The sequence below is a fragment of the Schistocerca gregaria genome, chromosome 2, assembly GCF_023897955.1.
Source record: "Schistocerca gregaria isolate iqSchGreg1 chromosome 2, iqSchGreg1.2, whole genome shotgun sequence".
Taxonomy (NCBI): domain Eukaryota; kingdom Metazoa; phylum Arthropoda; class Insecta; order Orthoptera; family Acrididae; genus Schistocerca; species Schistocerca gregaria.
Window position 1 is genome coordinate 1,018,639,186 of NC_064921.1, and position 23,403 is coordinate 1,018,662,588.

Consider the following 23,403-nt stretch of genomic DNA (forward strand, 5'->3'; position numbering starts at 1 on the left):
AAGGAAAACTATTCGTACCACGACGGTTCTGTTTCGAGGATCGCGTTACGTTACGTGGAATAGCCCTAGAAGAAAAATGTACGTTTCGTGCGGTGGCCGGGAATCGAACCCGGATCAACTGCTTGGGAAGCAACCACGCTGACCGTTACACCACCACCGCCTTGCGTGCCGAGTCATTCACGCCGCGATGTATCGGCTACCCTCCTGCCACCAGAGGCCGAAGGCGAAGGCGCTGTAGGCGTTCAACGCCAGGGCAGAGGTTGGCACATCTGAACGCAGTGTGTAGGTGCTGCTAGCGTAAATAGAAGCACAACTGACAGCCGTTGGAAAACTGCCCTTTAATTTACAGCAGCATGATATAAGAAATATCTAATGTGACGTACGTACAGACGATCCAGAGACGATTGAGCATAATTGTGCCAGTCCAGAAGTAGAAAGCGCCTAAGTATCACAATGTTAAGTTGGTTAGTTTGATCCTCGCCTGGAGCATATCATTAGCTTCCCCTGAGGGCGAAATACACAGCGTAGCCGTTGCTAGGGAACGGACTTTTATTGTCGTTCGTTGTTTTCTCCACGCCAATGTGAAAATTGATAGTTAGAGTTCTGCTCGTTCCACTTAAGGCCGAAGGCGTCGGAAAACAACGGTGCCAGGCACCATATTTAAGTTGCGGGTGCCGACAGTGAGGGTGGGGTGTTACCTCACATCTCACAACTCGTTTTAAATACTCTAAAAAACGTATTTCCTTCACACAAAGAAAAACAAGCAAATTTCGCAGTCAGGCCCTGGAGATGTTTATAGAAACGATGGCAGCATTGTTTTTCCGCTCGCACGTCAGATTGGCCGAGCGGTCTAAGGCGCCAGATTTAAGCTCTGGTTCCCGAAAGGGAGCGTGGGTTCGAACCCCACATCTGACAATGAATTTTAAATATTCCAAACCTACCCGTTTCCTTCGTGCAGGAAAGGAAGTAAATTTCGCGCAAACAGGTTGAAGAGATATTATCAGTGACGGCAGTGATTATGGCGCTTGCCCTGCACGTCTGATTGTCTGGCCGTCAGAAGGAACGGAAAGCTGTTAGTTGGCATGGCTTTTAGCCAGGCAGCCCGGATTCGATTCCTGGTAGCCGAACATACTTTTGTTTGCTGAGTCTTGGCTAGTCTCACGGCGCTTACGTTTTCTTTGTGTTGTGCTTTTTGGGTCCAAGCATCAAGAAAGCAAAAGTCAACGAAAACAGATACGTGGTTAAATGTCTGGCAGGGCAGTAATGAAGGTGGATGAGCCGGTGGACCGGGTATTGGACTGGTGACGTGGCCGAATTGCATCGCTCCTCAGCTCAGTACGTTAGAGCGTCGTGCTGTGAACACAAAGGCCATGTATTCGATAGCACTAAGTGCCATTTCATTTTTCTCTCATAAAAGACAGTGCTTCCTCCAGCGAGACACTGCCAGGTAAATACCAAGTGATGTGCACAAGAAGCAAGACGTCTGCACGTTTCGCGGCGTTGTCGATAACGGCCATACCACGCTGAGTGCAGCGGTTCTCGTCTGTTGATTGGAGTTAATAGCGGTTGGCCGTGTTATGTACTTGGTTGGGCGACCAGCTTGGAGCTCTACCTACATTTGGCTTCTTTCATTTTGCCAATTTACTTAGGTGTCGTCGCTGCTTAGCGATAATGATGCGGTCCAGCACGCTGACGCCACTCCTGCCTGTCGGTGCACTAAAGCGCGAATCTGTGGCCACAATAAAATGAAAGGTTCTGTCGTATGTTTGTCGGTTTTTGGTCTCTCGCAGTCGTTTCTCCCGCCTGCCCTCTACATATATGCCCATTTCCAAGCGTCAGCTCTCGCGTCAGCCGAGCAAAGTCGAGACAAGTCGACACATGGAGACACACGATGCTGTGAATCGAAATCCGGCGACTACCGCAATGGCGACACGGAGTGAGACGTGGGGCGAAGGAAAACTATTCGTACCACGACGGTTCTGTTTCGAGGATCGCGTTACGTTACGTGGAATAGCCCTAGAAGAAAAATGTACGTTTCGTGCGGTGGCCGGGAATTGAACCCGGATCAACTGCTTGGGAAGCAACCACGCTGACCGTTACACCACCACCGCCTTGCGTGCCGAGTCATTCACGCCGCGATGTATCGGCTACCCTCCTGCCACCAGAGGCCGAAGGCGAAGGCGCTGTAGGCGTTCAACGCCAGGGCAGAGGTTGGCACATCTGAACGCAGTGTGTAGGTGCTGCTAGCGTAAATAGAAGCACAACTGACAGCCGTTGGAAAACTGCCCTTTAATTTACAGCAGCATGATATAAGAAATATCTAACGTGACGTACGTACAGACGATCCAGAGACGATTGAGCATAATTGTGCCAGTCCAGAAGTAGAAAGCGCCTAAGTATCACAATGTTAAGTTGGTTAGTTTGATCCTCGCCTGGAGCATATCATTAGCTTCCCCTGAGGGCGAAATACACAGCGTAGCCGTTGCTAGGGAACGGACTTTTATTGTCGTTCGTTGTTTTCTCCACGCCAATGTGAAAATTGATAGTTAGAGTTCTGCTCGTTCCACTTAAGGCCGAAGGCGTCGGAAAACAACGGTGCCAGGCACCATATTTAAGTTCCGGGTGCCGACAGTGAGGGTGGGGTGTTACCTCACATCTCACAACTCGTTTTAAATACTCTAAAAAACGTATTTCCTTCACACAAAGAAAAACAAGCAAATTTCGCAGTCAGGCCCTGGAGATGTTTATAGAAACGATGGCAGCATTGTTTTTCCGCTCGCACGTCAGATTGGCCGAGCGGTCTAAGGCGCCAGATTTAAGCTCTGGTTCCCGAAAGGGAGCGTAGGTTCGAACCCCACATCTGACAATGAATTTTAAATATTCCAAACCTACCCGTTTCCTTCGTGCGGGAAAGGAAGTAAATTTCGCGCAAACAGGTTGAAGAGATATTATCAGTGACGGCAGTGATTATGGCGCTTGCCCTGCACGTCTGATTGTCTGGCCGTCAGAAGGAACGGAAAGCTGTTAGGAGGCATGGCTTTTAGCCAGGCAGCCCGGATTCGATTCCTGGTAGCCGAACATACTTTTGTTTGCTGAGTCTTGGCTAGTCTCACGGCGCTTACGTTTTCTTTGTGTTGTGCTTTTTGGGTCCAAGCATCAAGAAAGCAAAAGTCAACGAAAACAGATACGTGGTTAAATGTCTGGCAGGGCAGTAATGAAGGTGGATGAGCCGGTGGACCGGGTATTGGACTGGTGACGTGGCCGAATTGCATCGCTCCTCAGCTCAGTACGTTAGAGCGTCGTGCTGTGAACACAAAGGCCATGTATTCGATAGCACTAAGTGCCATTTCATTTTTCTCTCATAAAAGACAGTGCTTCCTCCAGCGAGACACTGCCAGGTAAATACCAAGTGATGTGCACAAGAAGCAAGACGTCTGCACGTTTCGCGGCGTTGTCGATAACGGCCATACCACGCTGAGTGCAGCGGTTCTCGTCTGTTGATTGGAGTTAATAGCGGTTGGCCGTGTTATGTACTTGGTTGGGCGACCAGCTTGGAGCTCTACCTACATTTGGCTTCTTTCATTTTGCCAATTTACTTAGGTGTCGTCGCTGCTTAGCGATAATGATGCGGTCCAGCACGCTGACGCCACTCCTGCCTGTCGGTGCACTAAAGCGCGAATCTGTGGCCACAATAAAATGAAAGGTTCTGTCGTATGTTTGTCGGTTTTTGGTCTCTCGCAGTCGTTTCTCCCGCCTGCCCTCTACATATATGCCCATTTCCAAGCGTCAGCTCTCGCGTCAGCCGAGCAAAGTCGAGACAAGTCGACACATGGAGACACACGATGCTGTGAATCGAAATCCGGCGACTACCGCAATGGCGACACGGAGTGAGACGTGGGGCGAAGGAAAACTATTCGTACCACGACGGTTCTGTTTCGAGGATCGCGTTACGTTACGTGGAATAGCCCTAGAAGAAAAATGTACGTTTCGTGCGGTGGCCGGGAATCGAACCCGGATCAACTGCTTGGGAAGCAACCACGCTGACCGTTACACCACCACCGCCTTGCGTGCCGAGTCATTCACGCCGCGATGTATCGGCTACCCTCCTGCCACCAGAGGCCGAAGGCGAAGGCGCTGTAGGCGTTCAACGCCAGGGCAGAGGTTGGCACATCTGAACGCAGTGTGTAGGTGCTGCTAGCGTAAATAGAAGCACAACTGACAGCCGTTGGAAAACTGCCCTTTAATTTACAGCAGCATGATATAAGAAATATCTAATGTGACGTACGTACAGACGATCCAGAGACGATTGAGCATAATTGTGCCAGTCCAGAAGTAGAAAGCGCCTAAGTATCACAATGTTAAGTTGGTTAGTTTGATCCTCGCCTGGAGCATATCATTAGCTTCCCCTGAGGGCGAAATACACAGCGTAGCCGTTGCTAGGGAACGGACTTTTATTGTCGTTCGTTGTTTTCTCCACGCCAATGTGAAAATTGATAGTTAGAGTTCTGCTCGTTCCACTTAAGGCCGAAGGCGTCGGAAAACAACGGTGCCAGGCACCATATTTAAGTTCCGGGTGCCGACAGTGAGGGTGGGGTGTTACCTCACATCTCACAACTCGTTTTAAATACTCTAAAAAACGTATTTCCTTCACACAAAGAAAAACAAGCAAATTTCGCAGTCAGGCCCTGGAGATGTTTATAGAAACGATGGCAGCATTGTTTTTCCGCTCGCACGTCAGATTGGCCGAGCGGTCTAAGGCGCCAGATTTAAGCTCTGGTTCCCGAAAGGGAGCGTAGGTTCGAACCCCACATCTGACAATGAATTTTAAATATTCCAAACCTACCCGTTTCCTTCGTGCGGGAAAGGAAGTAAATTTCGCGCAAACAGGTTGAAGAGATATTATCAGTGACGGCAGTGATTATGGCGCTTGCCCTGCACGTCTGATTGTCTGGCCGTCAGAAGGAACGGAAAGCTGTTAGGAGGCATGGCTTTTAGCCAGGCAGCCCGGATTCGATTCCTGGTAGCCGAACATACTTTTGTTTGCTGAGTCTTGGCTAGTCTCACGGCGCTTACGTTTTCTTTGTGTTGTGCTTTTTGGGTCCAAGCATCAAGAAAGCAAAAGTCAACGAAAACAGATACGTGGTTAAATGTCTGGCAGGGCAGTAATGAAGGTGGATGAGCCGGTGGACCGGGTATTGGACTGGTGACGTGGCCGAATTGCATCGCTCCTCAGCTCAGTACGTTAGAGCGTCGTGCTGTGAACACAAAGGCCATGTATTCGATAGCACTAAGTGCCATTTCATTTTTCTCTCATAAAAGACAGTGCTTCCTCCAGCGAGACACTGCCAGGTAAATACCAAGTGATGTGCACAAGAAGCAAGACGTCTGCACGTTTCGCGGCGTTGTCGATAACGGCCATACCACGCTGAGTGCAGCGGTTCTCGTCTGTTGATTGGAGTTAATAGCGGTTGGCCGTGTTATGTACTTGGTTGGGCGACCAGCTTGGAGCTCTACCTACATTTGGCTTCTTTCATTTTGCCAATTTACTTAGGTGTCGTCGCTGCTTAGCGATAATGATGCGGTCCAGCACGCTGACGCCACTCCTGCCTGTCGGTGCACTAAAGCGCGAATCTGTGGCCACAATAAAATGAAAGGTTCTGTCGTATGTTTGTCGGTTTTTGGTCTCTCGCAGTCGTTTCTCCCGCCTGCCCTCTACATATATGCCCATTTCCAAGCGTCAGCTCTCGCGTCAGCCGAGCAAAGTCGAGACAAGTCGACACATGGAGACACACGATGCTGTGAATCGAAATCCGGCGACTACCGCAATGGCGACACGGAGTGAGACGTGGGGCGAAGGAAAACTATTCGTACCACGACGGTTCTGTTTCGAGGATCGCGTTACGTTACGTGGAATAGCCCTAGAAGAAAAATGTACGTTTCGTGCGGTGGCCGGGAATCGAACCCGGATCAACTGCTTGGGAAGCAACCACGCTGACCGTTACACCACCACCGCCTTGCGTGCCGAGTCATTCACGCCGCGATGTATCGGCTACCCTCCTGCCACCAGAGGCCGAAGGCGAAGGCGCTGTAGGCGTTCAACGCCAGGGCAGAGGTTGGCACATCTGAACGCAGTGTGTAGGTGCTGCTAGCGTAAATAGAAGCACAACTGACAGCCGTTGGAAAACTGCCCTTTAATTTACAGCAGCATGATATAAGAAATATCTAATGTGACGTACGTACAGACGATCCAGAGACGATTGAGCATAATTGTGCCAGTCCAGAAGTAGAAAGCGCCTAAGTATCACAATGTTAAGTTGGTTAGTTTGATCCTCGCCTGGAGCATATCATTAGCTTCCCCTGAGGGCGAAATACACAGCGTAGCCGTTGCTAGGGAACGGACTTTTATTGTCGTTCGTTGTTTTCTCCACGCCAATGTGAAAATTGATAGTTAGAGTTCTGCTCGTTCCACTTAAGGCCGAAGGCGTCGGAAAACAACGGTGCCAGGCACCATATTTAAGTTCCGGGTGCCGACAGTGAGGGTGGGGTGTTACCTCACATCTCACAACTCGTTTTAAATACTCTAAAAAACGTATTTCCTTCACACAAAGAAAAACAAGCAAATTTCGCAGTCAGGCCCTGGAGATGTTTATAGAAACGATGGCAGCATTGTTTTTCCGCTCGCACGTCAGATTGGCCGAGCGGTCTAAGGCGCCAGATTTAAGCTCTGGTTCCCGAAAGGGAGCGTAGGTTCGAACCCCACATCTGACAATGAATTTTAAATATTCCAAACCTACCCGTTTCCTTCGTGCGGGAAAGGAAGTAAATTTCGCGCAAACAGGTTGAAGAGATATTATCAGTGACGGCAGTGATTATGGCGCTTGCCCTGCACGTCTGATTGTCTGGCCGTCAGAAGGAACGGAAAGCTGTTAGGAGGCATGGCTTTTAGCCAGGCAGCCCGGATTCGATTCCTGGTAGCCGAACATACTTTTGTTTGCTGAGTCTTGGCTAGTCTCACGGCGCTTACGTTTTCTTTGTGTTGTGCTTTTTGGGTCCAAGCATCAAGAAAGCAAAAGTCAACGAAAACAGATACGTGGTTAAATGTCTGGCAGGGCAGTAATGAAGGTGGATGAGCCGGTGGACCGGGTATTGGACTGCTGACGTGGCCGAATTGCATCGCTCCTCAGCTCAGTACGTTAGAGCGTCGTGCTGTGAACACAAAGGCCATGTATTCGATAGCACTAAGTGCCATTTCATTTTTCTCTCATAAAAGACAGTGCTTCCTCCAGCGAGACACTGCCAGGTAAATACCAAGTGATGTGCACAAGAAGCAAGACGTCTGCACGTTTCGCGGCGTTGTCGATAACGGCCATACCACGCTGAGTGCAGCGGTTCTCGTCTGTTGATTGGAGTTAATAGCGGTTGGCCGTGTTATGTACTTGGTTGGGCGACCAGCTTGGAGCTCTACCTACATTTGGCTTCTTTCATTTTGCCAATTTACTTAGGTGTCGTCGCTGCTTAGCGATAATGATGCGGTCCAGCACGCTGACGCCACTCCTGCCTGTCGGTGCACTAAAGCGCGAATCTGTGGCCACAATAAAATGAAAGGTTCTGTCGTATGTTTGTCGGTTTTTGGTCTCTCGCAGTCGTTTCTCCCGCCTGCCCTCTACATATATGCCCATTTCCAAGCGTCAGCTCTCGCGTCAGCCGAGCAAAGTCGAGACAAGTCGACACATGGAGACACACGATGCTGTGAATCGAAATCCGGCGACTACCGCAATGGCGACACGGAGTGAGACGTGGGGCGAAGGAAAACTATTCGTACCACGACGGTTCTGTTTCGAGGATCGCGTTACGTTACGTGGAATAGCCCTAGAAGAAAAATGTACGTTTCGTGCGGTGGCCGGGAATCGAACCCGGATCAACTGCTTGGGAAGCAACCACGCTGACCGTTACACCACCACCGCCTTGCGTGCCGAGTCATTCACGCCGCGATGTATCGGCTACCCTCCTGCCACCAGAGGCCGAAGGCGAAGGCGCTGTAGGCGTTCAACGCCAGGGCAGAGGTTGGCACATCTGAACGCAGTGTGTAGGTGCTGCTAGCGTAAATAGAAGCACAACTGACAGCCGTTGGAAAACTGCCCTTTAATTTACAGCAGCATGATATAAGAAATATCTAATGTGACGTACGTACAGACGATCCAGAGACGATTGAGCATAATTGTGCCAGTCCAGAAGTAGAAAGCGCCTAAGTATCACAATGTTAAGTTGGTTAGTTTGATCCTCGCCTGGAGCATATCATTAGCTTCCCCTGAGGGCGAAATACACAGCGTAGCCGTTGCTAGGGAACGGACTTTTATTGTCGTTCGTTGTTTTCTCCACGCCAATGTGAAAATTGATAGTTAGAGTTCTGCTCGTTCCACTTAAGGCCGAAGGCGTCGGAAAACAACGGTGCCAGGCACCATATTTAAGTTCCGGGTGCCGACAGTGAGGGTGGGGTGTTACCTCACATCTCACAACTCGTTTTAAATACTCTAAAAAACGTATTTCCTTCACACAAAGAAAAACAAGCAAATTTCGCAGTCAGGCCCTGGAGATGTTTATAGAAACGATGGCAGCAGTGTGTTTCCGCTCGCACGTCAGATTGGCCGAGCGGTCTAAGGCGCCAGATTTAAGCTCTGGTTCCCGAAAGGGAGTGTGGGTTCGAACCCCACATCTGACAATAAATTTTAAATATTCCAAACCTACCCGTTTCCTTCGTGCGGGAAAGGAAGTAAATTTCGCGCAAACAGGTTGAAGAGATATTATCAGTGACGGCAGTGATTATGGCGCTTGCCCTGCACGTCTGATTGTCTGGCCGTCAGAAGGAACGGAAAGCTGTTAGGAGGCATGGCTTTTAGCCAGGCAGCCCGGATTCGATTCCTGGTAGCCGAACATACTTTTGTTTGCTGAGTCTTGGCTAGTCTCACGGCGCTTACGTTTTCTTTGTGTTGTGCTTTTTGGGTCCAAGCATCAAGAAAGCAAAAGTCAACGAAAACAGATACGTGGTTAAATGTCTGGCAGGGCAGTAATGAAGGTGGATGAGCCGGTGGACCGGGTATTGGACTGGTGACGTGGCCGAATTGCATCGCTCCTCAGCTCAGTACGTTAGAGCGTCGTGCTGTGAACACAAAGGCCATGTATTCGATAGCACTAAGTGCCATTTCATTTTTCTCTCATAAAAGACAGTGCTTCCTCCAGCGAGACACTGCCAGGTAAATACCAAGTGATGTGCACAAGAAGCAAGACGTCTGCACGTTTCGCGGCGTTGTCGATAACGGCCATACCACGCTGAGTGCAGCGGTTCTCGTCTGTTGATTGGAGTTAATAGCGGTTGGCCGTGTTATGTACTTGGTTGGGCGACCAGCTTGGAGCTCTACCTACATTTGGCTTCTTTCATTTTGCCAATTTACTTAGGTGTCGTCGCTGCTTAGCGATAATGATGCGGTCCAGCACGCTGACGCCACTCCTGCCTGTCGGTGCACTAAAGCGCGAATCTGTGGCCACAATAAAATGAAAGGTTCTGTCGTATGTTTGTCGGTTTTTGGTCTCTCGCAGTCGTTTCTCCCGCCTGCCCTCTACATATATGCCCATTTCCAAGCGTCAGCTCTCGCGTCAGCCGAGCAAAGTCGAGACAAGTCGACACATGGAGACACACGATGCTGTGAATCGAAATCCGGCGACTACCGCAATGGCGACACGGAGTGAGACGTGGGGCGAAGGAAAACTATTCGTACCACGACGGTTCTGTTTCGAGGATCGCGTTACGTTACGTGGAATAGCCCTAGAAGAAAAATGTACGTTTCGTGCGGTGGCCGGGAATCGAACCCGGATCAACTGCTTGGGAAGCAACCACGCTGACCGTTACACCACCACCGCCTTGCGTGCCGAGTCATTCACGCCGCGATGTATCGGCTACCCTCCTGCCACCAGAGGCCGAAGGCGAAGGCGCTGTAGGCGTTCAACGCCAGGGCAGAGGTTGGCACATCTGAACGCAGTGTGTAGGTGCTGCTAGCGTAAATAGAAGCACAACTGACAGCCGTTGGAAAACTGCCCTTTAATTTACAGCCGCATGATATAAGAAATATCTAATGTGACGTACGTACAGACGATCCAGAGACGATTGAGCATAATTGTGCCAGTCCAGAAGTAGAAAGCGCCTAAGTATCACAATGTTAAGTTGGTTAGTTTGATCCTCGCCTGGAGCATATCATTAGCTTCCCCTGAGGGCGAAATACACAGCGTAGCCGTTGCTAGGGAACGGACTTTTATTGTCGTTCGTTGTTTTCTCCACGCCAATGTGAAAATTGATAGTTAGAGTTCTGCTCGTTCCACTTAAGGCCGAAGGCGTCGGAAAACAACGGTGCCAGGCACCATATTTAAGTTCCGGGTGCCGACAGTGAGGGTGGGGTGTTACCTCACATCTCACAACTCGTTTTAAATACTCTAAAAAACGTATTTCCTTCACACAAAGAAAAACAAGCAAATTTCGCAGTCAGGCCCTGGAGATGTTTATAGAAACGATGGCAGCATTGTTTTTCCGCTCGCACGTCAGATTGGCCGAGCGGTCTAAGGCGCCAGATTTAAGCTCTGGTTCCCGAAAGGGAGCGTGGGTTCGAACCCCACATCTGACAATGAATTTTAAATATTCCAAACCTACCCGTTTCCTTCGTGCGGGAAAGGAAGTAAATTTCGCGCAAACAGGTTGAAGAGATATTATCAGTGACGGCAGTGATTATGGCGCTTGCCCTGCACGTCTGATTGTCTGGCCGTCAGAAGGAACGGAAAGCTGTTAGGAGGCATGGCTTTTAGCCAGGCAGCCCGGATTCGATTCCTGGTAGCCGAACATACTTTTGTTTGCTGAGTCTTGGCTAGTCTCACGGCGCTTACGTTTTCTTTGTGTTGTGCTTTTTGGGTCCAAGCATCAAGAAAGCAAAAGTCAACGAAAACAGATACGTGGTTAAATGTCTGGCAGGGCAGTAATGAAGGTGGATGAGCCGGTGGACCGGGTATTGGACTGGTGACGTGGCCGAATTGCATCGCTCCTCAGCTCAGTACGTTAGAGCGTCGTGCTGTGAACACAAAGGCCATGTATTCGATAGCACTAAGTGCCATTTCATTTTTCTCTCATAAAAGACAGTGCTTCCTCCAGCGAGACACTGCCAGGTAAATACCAAGTGATGTGCACAAGAAGCAAGACGTCTGCACGTTTCGCGGCGTTGTCGATAACGGCCATACCACGCTGAGTGCAGCGGTTCTCGTCTGTTGATTGGAGTTAATAGCGGTTGGCCGTGTTATGTACTTGGTTGGGCGACCAGCTTGGAGCTCTACCTACATTTGGCTTCTTTCATTTTGCCAATTTACTTAGGTGTCGTCGCTGCTTAGCGATAATGATGCGGTCCAGCACGCTGACGCCACTCCTGCCTGTCGGTGCACTAAAGCGCGAATCTGTGGCCACAATAAAATGAAAGGTTCTGTCGTATGTTTGTCGGTTTTTGGTCTCTCGCAGTCGTTTCTCCCGCCTGCCCTCTACATATATGCCCATTTCCAAGCGTCAGCTCTCGCGTCAGCCGAGCAAAGTCGAGACAAGTCGACACATGGAGACACACGATGCTGTGAATCGAAATCCGGCGACTACCGCAATGGCGACACGGAGTGAGACGTGGGGCGAAGGAAAACTATTCGTACCACGACGGTTCTGTTTCGAGGATCGCGTTACGTTACGTGGAATAGCCCTAGAAGAAAAATGTACGTTTCGTGCGGTGGCCGGGAATCGAACCCGGATCAACTGCTTGGGAAGCAACCACGCTGACCGTTACACCACCACCGCCTTGCGTGCCGAGTCATTCACGCCGCGATGTATCGGCTACCCTCCTGCCACCAGAGGCCGAAGGCGAAGGCGCTGTAGGCGTTCAACGCCAGGGCAGAGGTTGGCACATCTGAACGCAGTGTGTAGGTGCTGCTAGCGTAAATAGAAGCACAACTGACAGCCGTTGGAAAACTGCCCTTTAATTTACAGCAGCATGATATAAGAAATATCTAATGTGACGTACGTACAGACGATCCAGAGACGATTGAGCATAATTGTGCCAGTCCAGAAGTAGAAAGCGCCTAAGTATCACAATGTTAAGTTGGTTAGTTTGATCCTCGCCTGGAGCATATCATTAGCTTCCCCTGAGGGCGAAATACACAGCGTAGCCGTTGCTAGGGAACGGACTTTTATTGTCGTTCGTTGTTTTCTCCACGCCAATGTGAAAATTGATAGTTAGAGTTCTGCTCGTTCCACTTAAGGCCGAAGGCGTCGGAAAACAACGGTGCCAGGCACCATATTTAAGTTCCGGGTGCCGACAGTGAGGGTGGGGTGTTACCTCACATCTCACAACTCGTTTTAAATACTCTAAAAAACGTATTTCCTTCACACAAAGAAAAACAAGCAAATTTCGCAGTCAGGCCCTGGAGATGTTTATAGAAACGATGGCAGCATTGTTTTTCCGCTCGCATGTCAGATTGGCCGAGCGGTCTAAGGCGCCAGATTTAAGCTCTGGTTCCCGAAAGGGAGCGTGGGTTCGAACCCCACATCTGACAATGAATTTTAAATATTCCAAACCTACCCGTTTCCTTCGTGCGGGAAAGGAAGTAAATTTCGCGCAAACAGGTTGAAGAGATATTATCAGTGACGGCAGTGATTATGGCGCTTGCCCTGCACGTCTGATTGTCTGGCCGTCAGAAGGAACGGAAAGCTGTTAGGAGGCATGGCTTTTAGCCAGGCAGCCCGGATTCGATTCCTGGTAGCCGAACATACTTTTGTTTGCTGAGTCTTGGCTAGTCTCACGGCGCTTACGTTTTCTTTGTGTTGTGCTTTTTGGGTCCAAGCATCAAGAAAGCAAAAGTCAACGAAAACAGATACGTGGTTAAATGTCTGGCAGGGCAGTAATGAAGGTGGATGAGCCGGTGGACCGGGTATTGGACTGGTGACGTGGCCGAATTGCATCGCTCCTCAGCTCAGTACGTTAGAGCGTCGTGCTGTGAACACAAAGGCCATGTATTCGATAGCACTAAGTGCCATTTCATTTTTCTCTCATAAAAGACAGTGCTTCCTCCAGCGAGACACTGCCAGGTAAATACCAAGTGATGTGCACAAGAAGCAAGACGTCTGCACGTTTCGCGACGTTGTCGATAACGGCCATACCTCGCTGAGTGCAGCGGTTCTCGTCTGTTGATTGGAGTTAATAGCGGTTGGCCGTGTTTAGTACTTGGATGGGCGACCAGCTTGGAGCTCTACCTACATTTGGCTTCTTTCATTTTGCCTATTTACTTAGGTGTCGTCGCTGCTTAGCGATAATGATGCGGTCCAGCACGCTGACGCCACTCCTGCCTGTCGGTGCACTAAAGCGCGAATCTGTGGCCACAATAAAATGAAAGGTTCTGTCGTATGTTTGTCGGTTTTTGGTCTCTCGCAGTCGTTTCTCCCGCCTGCCCTCTACATATATGCCCATTTCCAAGCGTCAGCTCTCGCGTCAGCCGAGCAAAGTCGAGACAAGTCGACACATGGAGACACACGATGCTGTGAATCGAAATCCGGCGACTACCGCAATGGCGACACGGAGTGAGACGTGGGGCGAAGGAAAACTATTCGTACCACGACGGTTCTGTTTCGAGGATCGCGTTACGTTACTTGGAATAGCCCTAGAAGAAAAATGTACGTTTCGTGCGGTGGCCGGGAATCGAACCCGGATCAACTGCTTGGGAAGCAACCATGCTGACGGTTACACCACCAACGCCTTCCGTGCCGAGTCATTCACGCCGCGATGTATCGGCTACCCTCCTGCCACCAGAGGCCGAAGGCGAAGGCGCTGTAGGCGTTCAACGCCAGGGCAGAGGTTGGCACATCTGAACGCAGTGTGTAGGTGCTGCTAGCGTAAATAGAAGCACAACTGACAGCCGTTGGAAAACTGCCCTTTAATTTACAGCCGCATGATATAAGAAATATCTAATGTGACGTACGTACAGACGATCCAGAGACGATTGAGCATAATTGTGCCAGTCCAGAAGTAGAAAGCGCCTAAGTATCACAATGTTAAGTTGGTTAGTTTGATCCTCGCCTGGAGCATATCATTAGCTTCCCCTGAGGGCGAAATACACAGCGTAGCCGTTGCTAGGGAACGGACTTTTATTGTCGTTCGTTGTTTTCTCCACGCCAATGTGAAAATTGATAGTTAGAGTTCTGCTGGTTCCACTTAAGGCCGAAGGCGTCGGAAAACAACGGTGCCAGGCACCATATTTAAGTTCCGGGTGCCGACAGTGAGGGTGGGGTGTTACCTCACATCTCACAACTCGTTTTAAATACTCTAAAATAACGTATTTCCTTCACACAAAAAAAAACAAGCAAATTTCGCAGTCAGGCCCTGGAGATGTTTATAGAAACGATGGCAGCAGTGTGTTTCCGCTCGCACGTCAGATTGGCAGAGCGGTCTAAGGCGCCAGATTTAAGCTCTGGTTGCCGAAAGGGAGCGTGGGTTAGAACCCCACATTTGACAATGAATTTTAAATATTCCAAACCTACCCGTTTCCTTCGTGCGGGAAAGGAAGTAAATTTCGCGCAAACAGGTTGAAGAGATATTATCAGTGACGGCAGTGATTATGGCGCTTGCCCTGCACGTCTGATTGTCTGGCCGTCAGAAGGAACGGAAAGCTGTTAGGAGGCATGGCTTTCAGCCAGGCAGCCCGGATTCGATTCCTGGTAGCCGAACATACTTTTGTTTGCTGAGTCTTGGCTAGTCTCACGGCGCTTACGTTTTCTTTGTGTTGTGCTTTTTGGGTCCAAGCATCAAGAAAGCAAAAGTCAACGAAAACAGATACGTGGTTAAATGTCTGGCAGGGCAGTAATGAAGGTGGATGAGCCGGTGGACCGGGTATTGGACTGGTGACGTGGCCGAATTGCATCGCTCCTCAGCTCAGTACGTTAGAGCGTCGTGCTGTGAACACAAAGGCCATGTATTCGATAGCACTAAGTGCCATTTCATTTTTCTCTCATAAAAGACAGTGCTTCCTCCAGCGAGACACTGCCACGTAAATACCAAGTGATGTGCACAAGAAGCAAGACGTCTGCACGTTTCGCGGCGTTTTCGATAACGGCCATACCACGCTGAGTGCAGCGGTTCTCGTCTGTTGATTGGAGTTAATAGCGGTTGGCCGTGTTTAGTACTTGGATGGGCGACCAGCTTGGAGCTCTACCTACATTTGGCTTCTTTCATTTTGCCTATTTACTTAGGTGTCGTCGCTGCTTAGCGATAATGATGCGGTCCAGCACGCTGACGCCACTCCTGCCTGTCGGTGCACTAAAGCGCGAATCTGTGGCCACAATAAAATGAAAGGTTCTGTCGTATGTTTGTCGGTTTTTGGTCTCTCGCAGTCGTTTCTCCCGCCTGCCCTCTACATATATGCCCATTTCCAAGCGTCAGCTCTCGCGTCAGCCGAGCAAAGTCGAGACAAGTCGACACATGGAGACACACGATGCTGTGAATCGAAATCCGGCGACTACCGCAATGGCGACACGGAGTGAGACGTGGGGCGAAGGAAAACTATTCGTACCACGACGGTTCTGTTTCGAGGATCGCGTTACGTTACTTGGAATAGCCCTAGAAGAAAAATGTACGTTTCGTGCGGTGGCCGGGAATCGAACCCGGATCAACTGCTTGGGAAGCAACCATGCTGACCGTTACACCACCACCGCCTTGCGTGCCGAGTCATTCACGCCGCGATGTATCGGCTACCCTCCTGCCACCAGAGGCCGAAGGCGAAGGCGCTGTAGGCGTTCAACGCCAGGGCAGAGGTTGGCACATCTGAACGCAGTGTGTAGGTGCTGCTAGCGTAAATAGAAGCACAACTGACAGCCGTTGGAAAACTGCCCTTTAATTTACAGCCGCATGATATAAGAAATATCTAATGTGACGTACGTACAGACGATCCAGAGACGATTGAGCATAATTGTGCCAGTCCAGAAGTAGAAAGCGCCTAAGTATCACAATGTTAAGTTGGTTAGTTTGATCCTCGCCTGGAGCATTTCATTAGCTTCCCCTGAGGGCGAAATACACAGCGTAGCCGTTGCTAGGGAACGGACTTTTATTGTCGTTCGTTGTTTTCTCCACGCCAATGTGAAAATTGATAGTTAGAGTTCTGCTCGTTCCACTTAAGGCCGAAGGCGTCGGAAAACAACGGTGCCAGGCACCATATTTAAGTTCCGGGTGTCGACAGTGATGGTGGGGTATTACCTCACATCTCACAACTCGTTTTAAATACTCTAAAAAAACGTATTTCCTTCACACAAAAAAAACAAGCAAATTTCGCAGTCAGGCCCTGGAGATGTTTATAGAAACGATGGCAGCAGTGTGTTTCCGCTCGCACGTCAGATTGGCCGAGCGGTCTAAGGCGCCCGATTTAAGCTCTGGTTCCCGAAAGGGAGCGTGGGTTCGAACCCCACATCTGACAATGAATTTTAAATATTCCAAACCTACCCGTTTCCTTCGTGCGGGAAAGGAAGTAAATTTCGCGCAAACAGGTTGAAGAGATATTATCAGTGACGGCAGTGATTATGGCGCTTGCCCTGCACGTCTGATTGTCTGGCCGTCAGAAGGAACGGAAAGCTGTTAGGAGGCATGGCTTTCAGCCAGGCAGCCCAGATTCGATTCCTGGTAGCCGAACATACTTTTGTTTGCTGAGTCTTGGCTAGTCTCACGGCGCTTACGTTTTCTTTGTGTTGTGCTTTTTGGGTCCAAGCATCAAGAAAGCAAAAGTCAGTGAAAACAGATACGTGGTTAAATGTCTGGCAGGGCAGTAATGAAGGTGGATGAGCCGGTGGACCGGGTATTGGACTGGTGACGTGGCCGAATTGCATCGCTCCTCAGCTCAGTACGTTAGAGCGTCGTGCTGTGAACACAAAGGCCATGTATTCGATAGCACTAAGTGCCATTTCATTTTTCTCTCATAAAAGACAGTGCTTCCTCCAGCGAGACACTGCCAGGTAAATACCAAGTGATGTGCACAAGAAGCAAGACGTCTGCACGTTTCGCGACGTTGTCGATAACGGCCATACCTCGCTGAGTGCAGCGGTTCTCGTCTGTTGATTGGAGTTAATAGCGGTTGGCCGTGTTTAGTACTTGGATGGGCGACCAGCTTGGAGCTCTACCTACATTTGGCTTCTTTCATTTTGCCTATTTACTTAGGTGTCGTCGCTGCTTAGCGATAATGATGCGGTCCAGCACGCTGACGCCACTCCTGCCTGTCGGTGCACTAAAGCGCGAATCTGTGGCCACAATAAAATGAAAGGTTCTGTCGTATGTTTGTCGGTTTTTGGTCTCTCGCAGTCGTTTCTCCCGCCTGCCCTCTACATATATGCCCATTTCCAAGCGTCAGCTCTCGCGTCAGCCGAGCAAAGTCGAGACAAGTCGACACATGGAGACACACGATGCTGTGAATCGAAATCCGGCGACTACCGCAATGGCGACACGGAGTGAGACGTGGGGCGAAGGAAAACTATTCGTACCACGACGGTTCTGTTTCGAGGATCGCGTTACGTTACTTGGAATAGCCCTAGAAGAAAAATGTACGTTTCGTGCGGTGGCCGGGAATCGAACCCGGATCAACTGCTTGGGAAGCAACCATGCTGACGGTTACACCACCAACGCCTTCCGTGCCGAGTCATTCACGCCGCGATGTATCGGCTACCCTCCTGCCACCAGAGGCCGAAGGCGAAGGCGCTGTAGGCGTTCAACGCCAGGGCAGAGGTTGGCACATCTGAACGCAGTGTGTAGGTGCTGCTAGCGTAAATAGAAGCACAACTGACAGCCGTTGGAAAACTGCCCTTTAATTTACAGCCGCATGATATAAGAAATATCTAATGTGACGTACGTACAGACGATCCAGAGACGATTGAGCATAATTGTGCCAGTCCAGAAGTAGAAAGCGCCTAAGTATCGCAATGTTAAGTTGGTTAGTTTGATCCTCGCCTGGAGCATATCATTAGCTTCCCCTGAGGGCGAAATACACAGCGTAGCCGTTGCTAGGGAACGGACTTTTATTGTCGTTCGTTGTTTTCTCCACGCCAATGTGAAAATTGATAGTTAGAGTTCTGCTCGTTCCACTTAAGGCCGAAGGCGTCGGAAAACAACGGTGCCAGGCACCATATTTAAGTTCCGGGTGCCGACAGTGAGGGTGGGGTGTTACCTCACATCTCACAACTCGTTTTAAATACTCTAAAAAAACGTATTTCCTTCACACAAAAAAAAAACAAGCAAATTTCGCAGTCAGGCCCTGGAGATGTTTATAGAAACGATGGCAGCAGTGTGTTTCCGCTCGCACGTCAGATTGGCCGAGCGGTCTAAGGCGCCAGATTTAAGCTCTGGTTCCCGAAAGGGAGCGTGGGTTCGAACCCCACATCTGACAATGAATCTTAAATATTCCAAACCTACCCGTTTCCTTCGTGCGGGAAAGGAAGTAAATTTCGCGCAAACAGGTTGAAGAGATATTATCAGTGACGGCAGTGATTATGGCGCTTGCCCTGCACGTCTGATTGTCTGGCCGTCAGAAGGAACGGAAAGCTGTTAGGAGGCATGGCTTTCAGCCAGGCAGCCCGGATTCGATTCCTGGTAGCCGAACATACTTTTGTTTGCTGAGTCTTGGCTAGTCTCACGGCGCTTACGTTTTCTTTGTGTTGTGCTTTTTGGGTCCAAGCATCAAGAAAGCAAAAGTCAACGAAAACAGATACGTGGTTAAATGTCTGGCAGGGCAGTAATGAAGGTGGATGAGCCGGTGGACCGGGTATTGGACTGGTGACGTGGCCGAATTGCATCGCTCCTCAGCTCAGTACGTTAGAGCGTCGTGCTGTGAACACAAAGGCCATGTATTCGATAGCACTAAGTGCCATTTCATTTTTCTCTCATAAAAGACAGTGCTTCCTCCAGCGAGACACTGCCAGGTAAATACCAAGTGATGTGCACAAGAAGCAAGACGTCTGCACGTTTCGCGGCGTTGTCGATAACGGCCATACCACGCTGAGTGCAGCGGTTCTCGTCTGTTGATTGGAGTTAATAGCGGTTGGCCGTGTTTAGTACTTGGATGGGCTACCAGCTTGGAGCTCTACCTACATTTGGCTTCTTTCATTTTGCCTATTTACTTAGGTGTCGTCGCTGCTTAGCGATAATGATGCGGTCCAGCACGCTGACGCCACTCCTGCCTGTCGGTGCACTAAAGCGCGAATCTGTGGCCACAATAAAATGAAAGGTTCTGTCGTATGTTTGTCGGTTTTTGGTCTCTCGCAGTCGTTTCTCCCGCCTGCCCTCTACATATATGCCCATTTCCAAGCGTCAGCTCTCGCGTCAGCCGAGCAAAGTCGAGACAAGTCGACACATGGAGACACACGATGCTGTGAATCGAAATCCGGCGACTACCGCAATGGCGACACGGAGTGAGACGTGGGGCGAAGGAAAACTATTCGTACCACGACGGTTCTGTTTCGAGGATCGCGTTACGTTACGTGGAATAGCCCTAGAAGAAAAATGTACGTTTCGTGCGGTGGCCAGGAATCGAACCCGGATCAACTGCTTGGGAAGCAACCCTGCTGACCGTTACACCACCACCGCCTTGCGTACCGAGTCATTCACGCCGCGATGTATCGGCTACCCTCCTGCCACCAGAGGCCGAAGGCGAAGGCGCTGTAGGCGTTCAACGCCAGGGCAGAGGTTGGCACATCTGAACGCAGTGTGTAGGTGCTGCTAGCGTAAATAGAAGCACAACTGACAGCCGTTGGAAAACTGCCCTTTAATTTACAGCAGCATGATATAAGAAATATCTAATGTGACGTACGTACAGACGATCCAGAGACGATTGAGCATAATTGTGCCAGTCCAGAAGTAGAAAGCGCCTAAGTATCACAATGTTAAGTTGGTTAGTTTGATCCTCGCCTGGAGCATATCATTAGCTTCCCCTGAGGGCGAAATACACAGCGTAGCCGTTGCTAGGAAACGGACTTTTATTGTCGTTCGTTGTTTTCTCCACGCCAATGTGAAAATTGATAGTTAGAGTTCTGCTCGTTCCACTTAAGGCCGAAGGCGCCGGAAAACAACGGTGCCAGGCACCATATTTAAGTTCCGGGTGCCGACAGTGAGGGTGGGGTGTTACCTCACATCTCACAACTCGTTTTAAATACTCTAAAAAAACGTATTTCCTTCACACAAAAAAACAAGCAAATTTCGCAGTCAGGCCCTGGAGATGTTTATAGAAACGATGGCAGCAGTGTGTTTCCGCTCGCACGTCAGATTGGCCGAGCGGTCTAAGGCGCCAGATTTAAGCTCTGGTTCCCGAAAGGGAGCGTGGGTTCGAACCCCACATCTGACAATGAATTTTAAATATTCCAAACCTACCCGTTTCCTTCGTGCGGGAAAGGAAGTAAATTTCGCGCAAACAGGTTGAAGAGATATTATCAGTGACGGCAGTGATTATGGCGCTTGCCCTGCACGTCTGATTGTCTGGCCGTCAGAAGGAATGGAAAGCTGTTAGGAGGCATGGCTTTCAGCCAGGCAGCCCGGATTCGATTCCTGGTAGCCGAACATACTTTTGTTTGCTGAGTCTTGGCTAGTCTCACGGCGCTTACGTTTTCTTTGTGTTGTGCTTTTTGGGTCCAAGCATCAAGAAAGCAAAAGTCAACGAAAACAGATACGTGGTTAAATGTCTGGCAGGGCAGTAATGAAGGTGGATGAGCCGGTGGAACGGGGATTGGACTGGTGACGTGGCCGAATTGCATCGCTCCTCAGCTCAGTACGTTAGAGAGTCGTGCTGTGAACACAAAGGCTATGTATTCGATAGCACTAAGTGCCATTTCATTTTTCTCTCATAAAAGACAGTGCTTCCTCCAGCGAGACACTGCCAGGTAAATACCAAGTGATGTGCACAAGAAGCAAGACGTCTGCACGTTCGCGGCGTTGTCGATAACGGCCATACCACGCTGAGTGCAGCGGTTCTCGTCTGTTGATTGGAGTTAATAGCGGTTGGCCGTGTTTAGTACTTGGATGGGCGACCAGCTTGGAGCTCTACCTACATTTGGCTTCTTTCATTTTGCCTATTTACTTAGGTGTCGTCGCTGCTTAGCGATAATGATGCGGTCCAGCACGCTGACGCCACTCCTGCCTGTCGGTGCACTGAAGCGCGAATCTGTGGCCACAATAAAATGAAAGGTTCTGTCGTATGTTTGTCGGTTTTTGGTCTCTCGCAGTCGTTTCTCCCGCCTGCCCTCTACATATATGCCCATTTCAAAGCGTCAGCTCTCGCGTCAGCCGAGCAAAGTCGAGACAAGTCGACACATGGAGACACACGATGCTGTGAATCGAAATCCGGCGACTACCGCAATGGCGACACGGAGTGAGACGTGGGGCGAAGGAAAACTATTCGTACCACGACGGTTCTGTTTCGAGGATCGCGTTACGTTACGTAGAATAGCCCTAGAAGAAAAATGTACGTTTCGTGCGGTGGCCGGGAATCGAACCCGGATCAACTGCTTGGGAAGCAACCATGCTGACCGTTACACCACCACCGCCTTGCGTGCCGAGTCCTTCACGCCGCGATGTATCGGCTACCCTCCTGCCACCAGAGGCCGAAGGCGAAGGCGCTGTAGGCGTTCAACGCCAGGGCAGAGGTTGGCACATCTGAACGCAGTGTGTAGGTGCTGCTAGCGTAAATAGAAGCACAACTGACAGCCGTTGGAAAACTGCCCTTTAATTTACAGCAGCATGATATAAGAAATATCTAATGTGACGTACGTACAGACGATCCAGAGACGATTGAGCATAATTGTGCCAGTCCAGAAGTAGAAAGCGCCTAAGTATCACAATGTTAAGTTGGTTAGTTTGATCCTCGCCTGGAGCATATCATTAGCTTCCCCTGAGGGCGAAATACACAGCGTAGCCGTTGCTAGGAAACGGACTTTTATTGTCGTTCGTTGTTTTCTCCACGCCAATGTGAAAATTGATAGTTAGAGTTCTGCTCGTTCCACTTAAGGCCGAAGGCGTCGGAAAACAACGGTGCCAGGCACCATATTTAAGTTCCGGGTGCCGACAGTGAGGGTGGGGTGTTACCTCACATCTCACAACTCGTTTTAAATACTCTAAAAAAACGTATTTCCTTCACACAAAAAAAAACAAGCAAATTTCGCAGTCAGGCCCTGGAGATGTTTATAGAAACGATGGCAGCAGTGTGTTTCCGCTCGCACGTCAGATTGGCCGAGCGGTCTAAGGCGCCAGATTTAAGCTCTCGTTCCCGAAAGGGAGCGTGGGTTCGAACCCCACATCTGACAATGAATTTTAAATATTCCAAACCTACCCGTTTCCTTCGTGCGGGAAAGGAAGTAAATTTCGCGCAAACAGGTTGAAGAGATATTATCAGTGACGGCAGTGATTATGGCGCTTGCCCTGCACGTCTGATTGTCTGGCCGTCAGAAGGAATGGAAAGCTGTTAGGAGGCATGGCTTTCAGCCAGGCAGCCCGGATTCGATTCCTGGTAGCCGAACATACTTTTGTTTGCTGAGTCTTGGCTAGTCTCACGGCGCTTACGTTTTCTTTGTGTTGTGCTTTTTGGGTCCAAGCATCAAGAAAGCAAAAGTCAACGAAAACAGATACGTGGTTAAATGTCTGGCAGGGCAGTAATGAAGGTGGATGAGCCGGTGGAACGGGGATTGGACTGGTGACGTGGCCGAATTGCATCGCTCCTCAGCTCAGTACGTTAGAGAGTCGTGCTGTGAACACAAAGGCTATGTATTCGATAGCACTAAGTGCCATTTCATTTTTCTCTCATAAAAGACAGTGCTTCCTCCAGCGAGACACTGCCAGGTAAATACCAAGTGATGTGCACAAGAAGCAAGACGTCTGCACGTTTCGCGGCGTTGTCGATAACGGCCATACCACGCTGAGTGCAGCGGTTCTCGTCTGTTGATTGGAGTTAATAGCGGTTGGCCGTGTTTAGTACTTGGATGGGCGACCAGCTTGGAGCTCTACCTACATTTGGCTTCTTTCATTTTGCCTATTTACTTAGGTGTCGTCGCTGCTTAGCGATAATGATGCGGTCCAGCACGCTGACGCCACTCCTGCCTGTCGGTGCACTAAAGCGCGAATCTGTGGCCACAATAAAATGAAAGGTTCTGTCGTATGTTTGTCGGTTTTTGGTCTCTCGCAGTCGTTTCTCCCGCCTGCCCTCTACATATATGCCCATTTCCAAGCGTCAGCTCTCGCGTCAGCCGAGCAAAGTCGAGACAAGTCGACACATGGAGACACACGATGCTGTGAATCGAAATCCGGCGACTACCGCAATGGCGACACGGAGTGA

The 23,403-nt window shown here is 49.8% G+C and overlaps 20 non-coding genes across 20 annotated transcripts; 11 read left to right on the top strand and 9 right to left on the bottom strand.

Moving 5' to 3' along the window:
• Positions 1-88: 88 nt before the first annotated feature.
• Trnag-ccc (transfer RNA glycine (anticodon CCC)) lies at positions 89-160 on the bottom strand. The gene has a single exon. It is a non-coding gene; the product is annotated as a tRNA-Gly (tRNA).
• A 671-nt stretch (positions 161-831) lies between these two features.
• On the top strand, positions 832-915 carry Trnal-uaa (transfer RNA leucine (anticodon UAA)). Its single transcript has one exon. It is a non-coding gene; the product is annotated as a tRNA-Leu (tRNA).
• Positions 916-2,039: 1,124 nt separating this feature from the next.
• Positions 2,040-2,111, bottom strand: Trnag-ccc (transfer RNA glycine (anticodon CCC)). Its single transcript has one exon. It is a non-coding gene; the product is annotated as a tRNA-Gly (tRNA).
• Positions 2,112-2,782: 671 nt separating this feature from the next.
• Trnal-uaa (transfer RNA leucine (anticodon UAA)) lies at positions 2,783-2,866 on the top strand. The gene has a single exon. It is a non-coding gene; the product is annotated as a tRNA-Leu (tRNA).
• Positions 2,867-3,990: 1,124 nt separating this feature from the next.
• Positions 3,991-4,062, bottom strand: Trnag-ccc (transfer RNA glycine (anticodon CCC)). The gene has a single exon. It is a non-coding gene; the product is annotated as a tRNA-Gly (tRNA).
• A 671-nt stretch (positions 4,063-4,733) lies between these two features.
• Trnal-uaa (transfer RNA leucine (anticodon UAA)) lies at positions 4,734-4,817 on the top strand. Its single transcript has one exon. It is a non-coding gene; the product is annotated as a tRNA-Leu (tRNA).
• Positions 4,818-5,941: 1,124 nt separating this feature from the next.
• Positions 5,942-6,013, bottom strand: Trnag-ccc (transfer RNA glycine (anticodon CCC)). The gene has a single exon. It is a non-coding gene; the product is annotated as a tRNA-Gly (tRNA).
• A 671-nt stretch (positions 6,014-6,684) lies between these two features.
• Trnal-uaa (transfer RNA leucine (anticodon UAA)) lies at positions 6,685-6,768 on the top strand. The gene has a single exon. It is a non-coding gene; the product is annotated as a tRNA-Leu (tRNA).
• Positions 6,769-7,892: 1,124 nt separating this feature from the next.
• Trnag-ccc (transfer RNA glycine (anticodon CCC)) lies at positions 7,893-7,964 on the bottom strand. The gene has a single exon. It is a non-coding gene; the product is annotated as a tRNA-Gly (tRNA).
• Positions 7,965-8,635: 671 nt separating this feature from the next.
• Positions 8,636-8,719, top strand: Trnal-uaa (transfer RNA leucine (anticodon UAA)). Its single transcript has one exon. It is a non-coding gene; the product is annotated as a tRNA-Leu (tRNA).
• Positions 8,720-9,843: 1,124 nt separating this feature from the next.
• Trnag-ccc (transfer RNA glycine (anticodon CCC)) lies at positions 9,844-9,915 on the bottom strand. The gene has a single exon. It is a non-coding gene; the product is annotated as a tRNA-Gly (tRNA).
• A 671-nt stretch (positions 9,916-10,586) lies between these two features.
• Positions 10,587-10,670, top strand: Trnal-uaa (transfer RNA leucine (anticodon UAA)). Its single transcript has one exon. It is a non-coding gene; the product is annotated as a tRNA-Leu (tRNA).
• A 1,124-nt stretch (positions 10,671-11,794) lies between these two features.
• Trnag-ccc (transfer RNA glycine (anticodon CCC)) lies at positions 11,795-11,866 on the bottom strand. Its single transcript has one exon. It is a non-coding gene; the product is annotated as a tRNA-Gly (tRNA).
• Positions 11,867-12,537: 671 nt separating this feature from the next.
• Positions 12,538-12,621, top strand: Trnal-uaa (transfer RNA leucine (anticodon UAA)). The gene has a single exon. It is a non-coding gene; the product is annotated as a tRNA-Leu (tRNA).
• Positions 12,622-15,697: 3,076 nt separating this feature from the next.
• Positions 15,698-15,769, bottom strand: Trnag-ccc (transfer RNA glycine (anticodon CCC)). Its single transcript has one exon. It is a non-coding gene; the product is annotated as a tRNA-Gly (tRNA).
• Positions 15,770-16,440: 671 nt separating this feature from the next.
• Trnal-uaa (transfer RNA leucine (anticodon UAA)) lies at positions 16,441-16,524 on the top strand. The gene has a single exon. It is a non-coding gene; the product is annotated as a tRNA-Leu (tRNA).
• Positions 16,525-18,393: 1,869 nt separating this feature from the next.
• On the top strand, positions 18,394-18,477 carry Trnal-uaa (transfer RNA leucine (anticodon UAA)). Its single transcript has one exon. It is a non-coding gene; the product is annotated as a tRNA-Leu (tRNA).
• Positions 18,478-20,343: 1,866 nt separating this feature from the next.
• Positions 20,344-20,427, top strand: Trnal-uaa (transfer RNA leucine (anticodon UAA)). The gene has a single exon. It is a non-coding gene; the product is annotated as a tRNA-Leu (tRNA).
• A 1,123-nt stretch (positions 20,428-21,550) lies between these two features.
• On the bottom strand, positions 21,551-21,622 carry Trnag-ccc (transfer RNA glycine (anticodon CCC)). Its single transcript has one exon. It is a non-coding gene; the product is annotated as a tRNA-Gly (tRNA).
• Positions 21,623-22,294: 672 nt separating this feature from the next.
• Positions 22,295-22,378, top strand: Trnal-uaa (transfer RNA leucine (anticodon UAA)). Its single transcript has one exon. It is a non-coding gene; the product is annotated as a tRNA-Leu (tRNA).
• The last annotated feature ends 1,025 nt before the right edge of the window (positions 22,379-23,403 follow it).